General features: G+C 45.4%; 1 protein-coding gene across 4 annotated transcripts in view; it reads left to right on the top strand.

The window, feature by feature from the left end:
• The first annotated feature begins 1,874 nt into the window (after positions 1-1,874).
• The window catches only part of gulp1a (GULP PTB domain containing engulfment adaptor 1a), a 45,310-nt gene continuing 33,792 nt past the window's right edge, over positions 1,875-13,392 (top strand). For 3 of the 4 annotated variants that reach the window (XM_076160580.1, XM_076160584.1, XM_076160583.1), the window contains exon 1: positions 1,875-1,985. The gene's annotated coding sequence lies outside the window, so the exon portion shown is untranslated. Of the gene's footprint in view, positions 1,986-2,011; positions 2,163-13,392 lie in introns of those variants that run through there. The other variant, XM_076160581.1, reaches the window with a different exon arrangement.

Raw genomic sequence — 13,392 nt, forward strand, 5'->3', positions numbered from 1 at the left:
TTCGTTTTGCAACACTGAACATGCTGATACACACTCTCTCTTAATACTGAAGGGACTGAAGCACATCCCAGTGTGCACAGTGGGCACGTCATCAGCTAATCACAGGGTGAACACACACACACAGAGACTGAAGGCTCAGCCACACACACACACACACACACACACACACACATACAGGGACTACATACATTTACCCTCTTCACTGTGACCCACAGAAACCTTGAATCTTGTTTTCCTGCAGCTCTGGACTCGTGTTGAAAAGTAGAATTCGGGCAATATTAGAAAAAAAAAGAATCCAAAGCTTTTAATATCCATCATGGCCCTGAGGTGAATCAGGGAAACAGTGAATAAATAATGGAGGAGAGAAGTCACAGTGGCTTGTTTGGCTGTGCTCTCACAGCTTCAGCTCTGTGCCACAGTGCAGCCTCGGACACAGAGCTACACAGCTGATCAGAACACATGCTGAGACATTTTAATGGCATTAACAACATTCATGAACGCATCGTCCCATCGACTGGTTGGACCTGATCTATTGTCATTGCTGCTATGTTAAATGATGTAATGAATTCCTCTCCAAACTGTTTCTGTATGAGTGCATACAGAATGTGTGGCTATGAAGGGTGATGTACAGTTGAACATTCTGTTTTTTTAAATTCACAATATCTCATATTTTTCTATCTGCTAGCATCCTGGGGAATCAGAATCAGAGGTATTGTTATGTTAATGCATGCAGGGACAGGAGTGTGTTGTGTCTGGAGCTGGAATAAGGGACAGCTGAAGGTGCTGCAGGATCGGGTTTACTGAGAGAAGAGTGAGCTCAGGGCAACGTCTCTATTCTGACACACACTGTCTCACAAACACACACACACAGCCTGCACACGCACGCACACACACACACACCGCACAGCGCAGCCACAGTGGAACAGAGTAAACATTGCATAGTCTTCCCCTGAGATACAATATGTATATATATATATATATATATGTATATATGTATATCCTTGTCTCCTATAAATGAGATTTGCTCCAGATGATTCTGAAGGTCACATTTTCCTGTGCCAACGTTCTCTGCCAATGCAGAAGATAATGTGATGTTCATATTGTGGAAGTAAAAAGTGTGAAGAAGAGTGTGAAGGTCGAGGGTAGATGGACGACTGGGAGTGTGATCATGTGTCCTCAACCAAGCGCTTTAAAACAATGTTTGTTTAAACATCTTCACACCGGAGAGATCTTTGTAAAAGCCAGTGTGCTGTGATTGTGGTGGTTTCTTGTAGATGTTGTAGATGTGATGTGTTCATATTCTGAGACGTTACCACTGAATAAACATCAACATGAAAAAGAAAATTAAAAATAAGAGAAATTAATTCCAGCGCCCTCTGGTGGCCAGAATGGACTCCAACTGTGATGAACTTTTGAGGTTTAAGGTTTGAAAACGTTCAGTTTTTGGGACGATTAGAGAGAAACTGTGATGAGCATTAAAACCAATGAGCTCATATTAAAACAGATGGTGTTCCTGTTGAAAACACACAACTATTTACTTTGAGCTGTAAATGAAACTCACACACTCACATGAGAAAAAACTTCTGACCAAAAGTTCTGCAAAACACAAGAAAGCATCAGCTTATTGAGTACATTTATAGTTTATAGTTGAGGTTTATGTAACACACATGTGCAGCCTGGCAGAGCGGAGCCTCTTTTTTCGCTCCCAGACTCACTAATTGTTTCCGCTCTTCCTCCTCCTCCTCTTCCATGTATTATTCAAGTCGCGACCAAAGAGCTTCGCCGGTTGGAACCGAGAGCCGACTGACGTCATCAAGCATGCCGGGCAGCCCGGCGGAGAGGCGAGGAGGAGGAGGAGATGAGGAGGAGGAGGAGGAGGAGGAGGCATGAGAGCGCCTGATGTGGAGCTCTGCGTGTGTGTGGAGCGCACAGGAGCCGGGAGGTTCTTTACTAACGGAACTCTTTGGACTTCAGCTCGCCCCGCTGTGAGTATCCTCCTGTATATAAGTCGACATTCCCACATCGCTTTCCGGAGTTGTCCCGTCGGCTTTCCCGGTCAGCTGGGAAACATTCCAGCTTGTGTTTCTGCCTCAAACACTTTCGCCGCTCCACTTGTCTGCATGTGTGTGTGAGACTCACCAAGTTGACGTTGTGTTTCTGTGGTGAGTAATCTGAAAATGTGTGTGTGTGTGTGTGAATGTTGCGTTCTGGTCCCGTTCGTGATCCAGAACCTTCGAGCAAACCGCGAACTTTGTTACGCAATTAAGTTTGTGTTCGCGCAAGGTGGATTCTGAGGGAACGTCACGTTAGTTTGAGCTTCTCCGTCGACATACTTCCACTTTCTGTACTCTCCGTCTTGTGTTTGCTCGTTAAGTCAACAAGCAGCGTTGTTATTTGCGCAACAGAGGCTGTGGTTGTGATGAACGGAGGACATTTAGCGGCGCTGTGTTCGTCATGTAAACGGGAACAAACGCTGATCTGCTGGATGCGTCGCTGTGGGTCAAAAACATCTATTCTTAGGCAACGTCTGGCTCCAGCTGAGCCTGTGTGTGTGTGTGTGTGCTCGTGTGTGTGTTCTGCTTTTTGTTTTTGTCCAGAGATGCACAGATGTGTGACATATTAATGGAAACATAACCAACATAAAGTGAGTGAGTAAAGCTGTGGGGTCACCAGATCAGCTTCAGTCTCCATGTTGGCAGACATTCCTCCTGTCTGTGTGTTGCTTTGGTAATCATGTTGTGTTTTGATCCTAAATGTTTCACTGGTTTGATGTCTGGGGTCTTTGAAGGCCTCAGCAAATGATTAGGTCATCAAACTGTTCAGCAGGGGCAGACTCAGTGATTTTTGGGTCCTGGGCAAGTGCCAGTAAAGAGCCCCCCCCCTCCCCCTCCTGACCCCCTTTCATAACTGAGTATAATAATGAATAGAATGTCTGCATGTTGCCTGTATGTAAACAAAAGTATTCAGTCTCCACCAGAATTCAGCACACACACACACACACACAGAGTTACAACCTGCTGACACTTTCCAACCAACTGATCTGACTTTAGATGGAGAGACAAACCGAGTAAATGTTCATAGTGTCGTCTGATGCTGTCAGGTCTTTAACATATTGACATTAGTTAGATGTAAACATCATATTGTGTGTATTGTTAGTTGGTCCCTCTTAGCTGTGCACCTAGCCGCCCACCTGCCAATCAGCTCAGTGACCTCCTGCCCTGAGGATGTGGGTGATGTCATCCTGGAACAGTCTGCATTTATCAAAATAGAAACTTTTTCTCTTGGGACAAAGGTGATCACTCGGAATAACCTTGGTAGTGTGCAGTGATGCGTCCTTCCAAGGAGACAAGTGGAGCCCAGCCCTCCCATCAGAAGGCCCGAGGCTGGAGACGCCTGTGACGGCTCAGCACCTCACAAATCACCCACCTGTGTTTGGTGTAGATTTACACTTGCACCCTTGATTATACCCCAGAGGATGCACTTACCACGAAGGACAGTAAACACTGACCTGTCCGACACCCCAGAGTGAGGATGAGTACTCTTTGGATTCTGCAGTCATGGGCTTGTACACTTTGCTGGGTTCAGTCTCCTAAAGTGCTCAGGTGAATCCAAACAGCGGCTGGAGCTGGCAAAAGTCATTAAGGTGAAGACATCGGAGATATCAGCGGTGAAATGAACCTTTGGGCTCCGTACAGTGGAAAGTTGCGTGCTGACATTTGTCCACTGTGCAGTATTTGTCCTAGAGGACAGCTGCACCTTTCGACTGTTGCCCTGAGGGAACACTTATGGACAAGGTCGTATAGTGCCTGTCTCTCTCTCACACACACGGCGGTGGGAATTAATCTTTTTTTAATGGGGCAATTTCTCTCACTGCCTGAATTTGGGAGCTTTTCAAAGCCTCTTGGGAGCACTTGATGAAATACAAAAATGAGCTTCTTAATGAACATTTTTTTTGGGGCCCCTTTATGAGTTTGAAGGTGCAGAAATGAAAGACGTACGACTCTGCCGACTCTGCCCTTTGTCCCTGTTTGTCTTTGACACTTTGTTCTTATTTACCTTCTCTGAGCTTGACTCAGGATGTGGACGTCTTCTCTCTCTATATGCTGCAGCTGTGGAAGTGGACAGACTGGCTGTAAACACTTCCCGAAAATATGGATAAATACTAAACTGGCTTCAATCTCAGATGTTATTGACGTCGTCTAATGAGGAAGACGCTGCTGTCCGTACTGATTATGAAGTGAACGATGAGGACAGTTCACTAAAAGGAGTCTAAGCAATTTGCTCTCCTTGTTTTACTCCAACATCTACAACTGCTGAGTCCGCTACCAATTAGCTTTCCAGACATTTTGCCATATCCGAGCCGTGTTCCTTCAGTATGGAGCTGAGGATTGCGAATGATTCCAGTAAAAGTGTGAATGTTTACCACTGCGTGAGCCATTAAGAACCTAAGTAAGGGATCTGCCCATTACATCCAGGACGGATCAGCATCTGTCTGTTGCACTTCTGGTTTCGGTGCCAGTTCTCATTTCATGGCTGAGGAGTCACCATTTCCTTAGATTGTGCAACAGAGGATTGGAGAGACTTGTTGAAGTCAGCAATAACAAAAAGGTTCATTTCCGAAGATGTAGTCCGCCTTGGTAGAAGTTGAAGGTGTACCATCCGACGGACATTACGTCAAAGCTCTGGGTGTGTTTCTGCTGCTTTCAGTAATTGAATGGCCGCTCAGAGTGGCTGTGTGAGCATGGGCAGCACTGATGAGCTCATATCGTATGCTGTGAGAATGCAAAGCTGTTTTTTTGCACATCAGCATGAATTTGCTTCAAGGCTTTTAGATTAAATTGAAGTCCTGGACAGCAAGTTTTTTTTTTCTTCCGGTTTCTCAGTGATTTGCCAAGACGCTCGCGGTGCAAAGGGCACAAGTGATTTTATGCAGAGTAAAATTAAGGTCAAATAAATCAAGAAACAAAGTCTTATTAGATTCAAGCAACCTTAACCGCCACTTAGGTCTCATGGGGCTCAAGTTTCATTTGTGTCAAGTAGGAACAAAGGCAAAGTCGTTTAAAGTTACAGAACACTTTCCTTCCATTTTGACATTCACATTGGAATAAATAAATAAATTGAAACCTTTAACTCAAAGCATCTGAATACGAACTTTGCTCAGTCTGCAGCCCAACATCCCTGTCGTCTCTCATGCGGCAGCCCAGCGTAGCTCAGAATCCCATTTTCCTCACAGAAAATTGAGACATAAAAGTTTTGGGGTACTCAGGGATCAGGGAGCGTCGCCTTCAGCGGCACAGGAGACTCACAACATCACGATTCTGTGAGATATAAAATATTTAATCAAACCAGAACTTGGATGATTTACTGGTTCTTATATTGTGATCAAGTAGGTGACAACTAAATCTCTGCAATGTCCGATTCCTCTTAAAGTTTAAAGACCATGAAGTATCTAAATGTAGAAATGATGGTGAAATGAAAACAACACATTTTAATAACAGCACCCAGGAAGACAGTGGCGTTAATAACCTGTAGCTGGAGCAGATAGTTTGTGTGTAACTGTCCGTGTTATTAACCTTTCAGCTGCAAGGCTCACAAACTATTGTCACGCTCGTTTCCTGTCGTTTGTTTTCTTTGCTGTAAATAGAGAAACGCCGGCAACTGTTGCACGTGTATTGATTTGCGGGGCAGTGGTTCTGTTCAGGCTCCAAACACAGGTGCTTTTTGGTTTTGACATGTTCCTGAATGCATCTCGTGGTTGTACAGTAGCTGTGGAATGTATAGGAGGTCAACCTGTCCCTGTAGATGTCAGAGCCAATGGGATTGTGTCTCTAAAGCTTCTGAAGCACTTCTGACCTTCCTGTGTGTGTGTGTGTGTCTACGGATCTCAGCGGGTTCAACACATTCACTGTATCTTCTACTGTACGTTGGCTCCTCACACACACACACGTCCTGGCTCCTGAAGTAGCAGCAGCCACTTCATCTATCAGTAGCAGATCTCAGAATGACTGATGACATCATTACTATCAGCTCCTGCTCCCCATAACTCACTGTCACCCAAAACTCCATTACAACAGGTTCATCTTTCCACCTCCAGCCGTTTTGTCGCGGGTCGTTGGAAAGCTGAAGCGACTCCAGCCTGGCACGCGCGCTCAGGAATAGCAACCAGTTTGTCATCGGTTTTGACAATTGCAGATGTTGCCGGAGAAACAGAAGAAAACAGGGGGATCTCATAAGCCGCTCAGTTTTCCTTCAGTCCAAGCTTGAAACCCGATCCCTGTAATAAAACCGTAGAGCTGACGTGCCCCAGTCAACATAATTGGTATTTCTGTCTTCCCTGGATGAGGTGTTTGACCGCCTATGAAGCCTTTTGTCCGCCGCCGCCGTGATGACATTAATCTTCTCCGCCGTTATTGCACATCTCAATTAATCAAACCCTTTTTTGTAAATGACACAGCCCTCAAGGAATCTGCCCCATTCTCTGTCTTATCTCTTCCTGGATGAGATGGCCATTGTTTCTGCTGAATGACGCCTCTGTTCCCGCACTAATAGAGCTTCTTTGTTATTTTAAAGTGGCATTGTGGGAGAGTCACCTGTTTCCAAGAATGGCGTGGCACAAATGTTAACGGTCCAGGCATTTAAAAGGTATATTTTCTTTGGAAAGTCACACTCTTGTTCCCCTTTCTTTATAAGTCATTATAATAGGCCCACATAGTAGCGTAATCATTTCTGCAGTCGCTGTAAATCTGTCCTCTCTTAGCTGCACAAATGAATTCAGAATCATGTTTTATTTACAGATCTGTTTCACAAAATGCAGCGTATAACAATACACAAGTCTGTGCTGGGTTACAAGGACAACTGTTGTACATTGAACTCCAAACTAACAAAACACATTCTGGCCCACAGTGACCTCACATGTCACTGCACACGTCAGCATCCAGCGAGCCGCATATTTCCCACAAGAAACAAGATGTCATAAATCTGAAACGTTGGGCTGCTTCAGACCAAAGTGTCCAAGCCTGCCTCAGCTGGACCGCTGAGGTCGGAGCGCCTCGTCAGGAACGCCAACACCCTTGAAAGTGGGCAAAGTGCCACTAACTTACAACCCCGCTGGCTCTGCCAAACTACAGGCAACGCTCCTCTAGTTCATCTGAAGCTTGCTCTGAATGAATAATTTCAGACTTTTTGGTGACAGGACTGTAGAACTCGGTTGGTTGTTTTGGATTGAAACCACTGTCTGTCTGTTAACAAAAGAAGAAGGCTGTAAACTTTGATGTAGCCAATAGCAGAAGCTGTTACTTTATAAAATATGTCTTCAACCAAAGGCAAAATTAAAAGGGCATGTACTATAGACATTTGCTTGTCCAGACAGACAGTTTACAGCAGTTGGACCTGTTCCCTTAAAATGCCAAATGAGTCCAGGGTAAATAAATCTGCCAAATAAGTGTACAGAACCGAGCACAGGCCCTAATGAAACCTCTCAGCGTGATAAATGCTCTGTCTTATTGGCCCTGCTCCTTGGATGCCACATTACTACAGACCAGAATGGAACAGGAATGACTTCCTGTAAAATACGGCTTGAGGTCGCCCCCTTCAGAACGACCGTCCACAACTCATGCCTCAGCCTGACCTGACTGACATCTGACGGCGGCCGGTCTGTGGAAAAGTTCTGTTTTTCTGATATTCGAGCGTGTTTTTAATGGCCTGATGTTGTGGGGCAGAGTTTGTTCTCAAAAGACACAGGATGGATTTCTTTATTTCTGAGACATAAAATCAATATGAAGCTCCCGTCTGTGTGGCAGTGCTAATGTGCTCAGATCACAGAGTCCAGATCACAGTCCAGATCAGAGTCCAGCTACTGGGTGGCAAACTGCATCCACAAAGACCTCACTGTCACCAAGGTAGACACCATCTCTACTGTGTGTGAAAACAAACGTTGCTTACGTGGTTGCTTACGTGATTGTTTGTGGTTGCCTATGCCGTTGCTTAAATGGTTTCTAAGGTGATTGCTTCCATGGTTGCTTACCATATATTGCATTATAGTTGCATAATTCTGAGGCACCTCATGAAAATTTGAACTGAGTATATTTCCATCAATCATACTGACCAAGTGATCAAATTTTGCTTGGTTGGCTGTTTTTGTCTGCATTTAAGAAGAACCACAGATCATGATTAATTGCCCAAAATGAATGGATTTTTGCCATGTCGTGAATTTTTGGCCGGCCTATCCTGCAGTTTGGAAACTCTCATGAGACACTTTGAGAGTGGGCGAGTCAATGAAGCTCCTCGAAAGTGTCTGCACAAGCCAACGGTTTGCGTATGCGGCCATATGGGTTTGGAAGGGAATGGAGCTTTGTTGGATAATCCTAAATCATAACATGTCATTTTATCCAACTTCAGTCCAATCCAGTGTCTTTGTGAGGCCTTTACTGTCCAGTTTGTGTTGATGCTGTTGGAGAGCTTTTAATCTAACCCTTTGGTCATTGTGTAGCCCACTTCAGGACCAGCAGAGTACACAGGTTTGTCAGATAGTTGGGATGGTAATGTCCTGTCACCTGAGAGAAATGGAAAGCGACATGAGAGAGTCTTGTTATCTTGAACGCAACAACCTCAACCTTCATATCACTCAGCGTGCTCTGCTGCTTTCATTCCCAGATGTTGCCCGTTGACATGTAGAAGAAATGTGTCTCTGCGTCTCCCGGATACGTCGGATTGATCTCGTAAGTAAATCACAGCCGAGACAAGGGAAGTCAATTACTGAGAATCGTGAGCAGATAAGAACGATGAGTAGAAAAGAGCGGGAGACCCTCGTTTCTTTAACCGCGGCATAACTTTACTCTGATTTATTGAGGTTAGTCAAAACACTGAGTTTAATGTAAGATGCGTCGCCACCTCTCTCGACTCCCCGTCTTACCTCAGCGGCGTGTAAGGAATGTTGATGTAAGCGTTGTGTCTAAATGGAGAGATGTGACTCGTGTGGCAGAGCGTTGGGTCGCCGATTAATGAGAGTGAGGATCGCTTGTTGTAGTTTTAAACAAGGTTGGCCAAGGGTATACGTTTTTGATTAATGGAAGCCCCCATGCTGTGTGCTTTCCTAATGAATGTGCTTCTGCTTTCTTAAGCGCCGGGCTAATGGGATGAGGAGCAGCTCGTCACAATTAGCTCGCCGACCGCACAGATTTGATGGGGAAGGCAACTGCGGTGGAAACGTGCAGCCTGCATCCCAGATCGGTTTGCAGCGCTGAGATTCCTCATCCTTGCTTGAATGTCCTTTTGGTGACAGCCAGTGCTCCACATCATTCACAGGCAATCATCTTTAATTTACTGTGCAAGTCAATTGGTAAAACCCCTTAAGCCTTTTTTTACCATGTTTCCATTAAACAAAATGACTTCCTGCAGTGTGAAGTGGTTTGCAAATGCTGTGAATCAGTCTGCAGCTGAATGCAGCTTGCTTTTGTGAGGAATGCGTGCACCTTTTCTCGGGCAGTTGCAAGTTAAATTAGGGCCTGAATTCATCCACAGTGAAGCAGTTTCTTCCTAAAATATTAAATCAAGGCTCATTAGCTGCACCAAGGAGGTTGTGTTTTCACTCCTGTGCCTCGACAAAGTGCTGCGGCAGCTTATCCGACTCTGGCTTTACCTATAGGAGCTGGATTATACAATTAAGCCATCCGCTCAGTCATGAAATACAGTCGGATCATTCCATCACTGTGCACAGACCTAAGCGTGGGCAGCAGTGGCGCAGTGTTTTATTGGAGTGTGTGTGTGTGTGTGTGTGTGTGTGTGTGTGTGTGTGTGTGTGTGTGTGTGTGTGTGTGTGTGTGTGTGTGTGTGTGTGTGTGTGTGTGTGTGTGTGTGTGTGTGTGTGTGTGTGTGTGTGTGTGTGTGTGTGTGTGTGTGTGCAGAGCTGCGGCCCTGTGCTGCCGCTCTCTCACCCTCTGGTCAGAGTCGTTAATGCTACTGATGTTGAGATAAGAGTGAAGTGGGTGAAGATCAGACTTCAGGCTCGTTTTTTCTATTTGCATAAAGTTGAAGCTTCCTCAGTTCCGTCTCTATCCATCACCTGTGTATGTGTGTATTCGCTTCCTCTCGACAATGGCAGACGCCCTGCCGTGTCCTGTTTGTCACCGCTCACACAAAGACACACTAATGGGTTTCAACTTCAAATTGGCTCCAGACCAATTATGTGTGGAAGTTAATTGCACAGCCAGTCTCACTAATTGAGCCATTTTCAGACAAATTCAGGCCCAAGTAGCAAAAGGCTGCGCTGAGTTGACCAATGTACCAATTTCGCCCCAATCTCTGGATCAGAGGTCGCACCGCTAAGCCACATGGTGCAAAGTAGACAAAATAAAAGCATCTCATATCTGAATTTCATCTTCCTCTCGCCGACTCTCTTCATCGCTGTAGGAACGGAGGAGCAGCATTTATGAGCCAGACAGAGACGCACACAGACACAGTTTGGGGTTGTGTGTTCCGCTCGGGTTGAGCCGTGATGAAGCACAGCTCCGCCTCCCAACACTTCCATAGAAATAACGGTCCCACGCCGTTCCCCCAGTTAATTCAAGAAGTCGTTGGCTTGTGAGTGAAAGCGGATCGTTTTTAATAGCTTTTTTATTTGTTGATGACGACCATTAATTCCAGGGGCCGGCCCTCGGTGCTGTAGACGGCATTTTTTATCCACTTGGGACAACGTGACTGCATTATCCTCCGCCTCGGTAATGAATTGGCAGTCGTCATGTGTTTTACTGTTATTGTTTTGCACTTCACTCGGGAAGCTGATTTTTCAGTCCCTTGTCTTTGGGCCGACCGCGTATCTCATCGCACCAGGCGTGAAACAGCAATTTACGAGTTTGAGATGTTTTGCCAAGGCTGTAGTCTGGAGTACATACTTATCCTTCTTCATGTCCATCCTTCATCTTCTTCTATACTGTCAGCCCGGAAGCTTCCTCCATAAAGTTCATTCACATTAAACCTAATTAGATTTATCTGGGCTCATTACAATGGCACCTTCTTGTGCAGATACAGGCGGCCTTTCAGCGCTCTGTCGCCGTTGTTTGTGCTCCGGGCTGGCGACAAACGTAAACATGCTTTATGATGGTGACAAATACTTGGCAGTCTTTGTTAAATTGCTGTCCAGCCGTGTTATCGTCTCCTCACAGAGAGGCTAACCTCAATAAAATGAATATTTTAGTTTTGATTTGCATTTATGAATATGCTCGTCTGGCTGGATCAGGTTGATGGTGACCAACTGCAGTTTATAGTCGACATTTTAGCTCAGATCACTGCGCTACATCGCGGAAACCTGAGTTGGGGGCTGGTTTGTTTGAAAACTTCTTGATTTTTGAAGCTAAAAATATACAACATTCTAAATTGTTTTTTCTTCACCCTTAGCTGTCTTTGCCATATTTTTCCTTTTATCCAGCGCGCCAGTTTGGCTTGTTTGATTGTAGGTTGGAGTTCTGCTCAATCGTCTCTAAAACAAGGCCAGTGAGAAAATCCAGTGTGTAATTGCAGCAGTAACGGCAGTGGAAGCTGAGCTGCAGACCTGCGGGGGCGACTCCTCTGAGGCTGTCAGGATGGAATCGCTCTGGCCCTCCACCAAACTGACTGAAACGATTCCACCGGGGAAGCAAAACAAGCCGAATTTCGTACGGAATTTTACCCAGACTGAAGTAATGGCCTTTCCCCGCTGCAGTCCGTCTCCACACCCGAGTCCGCCTGGACTCAATAAATTAGGCCTGTCGCATTAATAAGTAGAGGGAAGAGGAAGAGGGACGACTTGATGATAAATTATGAGGTTGACACTTGGCTCTGGTGTTATAGAGGGGGAATAGTTCCATATAGAGGTAAACCTAATTTAGAATACAATTGCTAACACAAATAGGCCTGTTAAGTGACAGCAAAGGTACACAAAGAGCTTCACCTGTGTGTCAGGGGCACTCATCATCATCTTCTTCATTGTTTGGTGTCAGAAGATGAACACTGGTACATAAGTGTAGAATTTGGGTGATGCATACGGAATACAATCTTATACGTTACTCTTGTTGTTTTCTCTGGACTACATCTTTGCTTCAGTTGTATGGAAACCTCATGGATAAAAGTGTCTGATAAATGGAAATGTTATCAATTGAAATGAGGAAGCAGACGATAAATCTTTTCCCATTGCATATACTCTCTCTGTCTCTCTCTCACACACACACATACACACACACACACGTATACTCAGGTACCCTCTGTCCTCCCTCAGCACCTGGAGGCTCGTCCGTACCTGTCCCTCGCCCTTGTCTCGCCCTTGAATAAGCTGCCGTCCTGACTCTTCTGTCATTTCTTTGATGGGACCTGTCCCCCCCCCGTCCCTCTGTTCCTCTCCTCCCGGGCTTCACTCTTGGCTGTTTTGCCCCTGATTGTGTCTCCTTCATCTGTCACCATCCTCTTTGTGTCTGAGCAGAACAGACAGTGATGGATGCTAATCACCTCCCCCCCCCCCCCACCTGTGTGCCCGTCCACCCCACCGCTGCCGCCGCCACCTCGTCAACAAGCTCAGCCCAGGCTTTCCCCCTTCCATCCTATGAATAAATCAGATGCTCTTCTCATTTCGGGGATTCTTCTCTCTTGTAGCCCGGCAGGCAGAATGAGCAAGACTCTTCAGAAGAAACAGAGAAGTAGAAAGACGAGCTCTTCATCGTCTCCTTCACCTGATGCTACATGTTTTGTCTTTCTTCACTGCATTTTCTGATGGTAGAGTTGATGAATGGATCTCGCAGAGGCGGCCGACCTCCTCCGCTCTTTAGAAAATGTTTCAAAGTCGTGCAAGAATTGTGCCAGGGTCAAAGCTTGACGAGTGAAGTGCCGTCTTTTCATGAAGAAGCACCTCAGGCCTCTCTTCTTGTTCTGTGACACAGATGGTCGTTTGTGGTAATAGAGTGAAACATTTATGTTGCTCTGATTACAATCCATATTGCTCAATTCAAGATGGCAGCATCCCACACAAATGTAATGCAAAGTCACCATATGGATCATGAAGTATTTATATTATATATCTCTTTTGACACAATGACATCATGGAGCTTGTTGCACAGTCACAACAGCGTGAGTTGCATCTGATGGGTCTTACTAATTTAACGAGTTGCTAAATTCCTTTATCAGAAACGATTTTAATCTGTGAAATATTAATGAAAATCTTCAGATTTGGGTGAAGGGATTTACCTCTGAAAGAGCTTTCTCTCTTTTATCGTTGTGTTCAGGAGCCCTGAGCTGGTAAATCTGGAGCTCATTGAGTGTCTGAGATACTAAACTGGCAGGCGGTGGAGTGTGGTGACCTGAAACCGCCGACTTATTTTCTACAGTAGAGCCTCACTGAGCAGAATCCCAGTGGAAGCATGCCTCCATTAT

The sequence above is a fragment of the Genypterus blacodes genome, unplaced genomic scaffold, assembly GCF_046128005.1.
Source record: "Genypterus blacodes isolate CSIRO-AG114 ecotype Tasmania unplaced genomic scaffold, CSIRO-AGI_Gbla_v1 ptg000106l_1, whole genome shotgun sequence".
Lineage (NCBI taxonomy): Eukaryota > Metazoa > Chordata > Actinopteri > Ophidiiformes > Ophidiidae > Genypterus > Genypterus blacodes.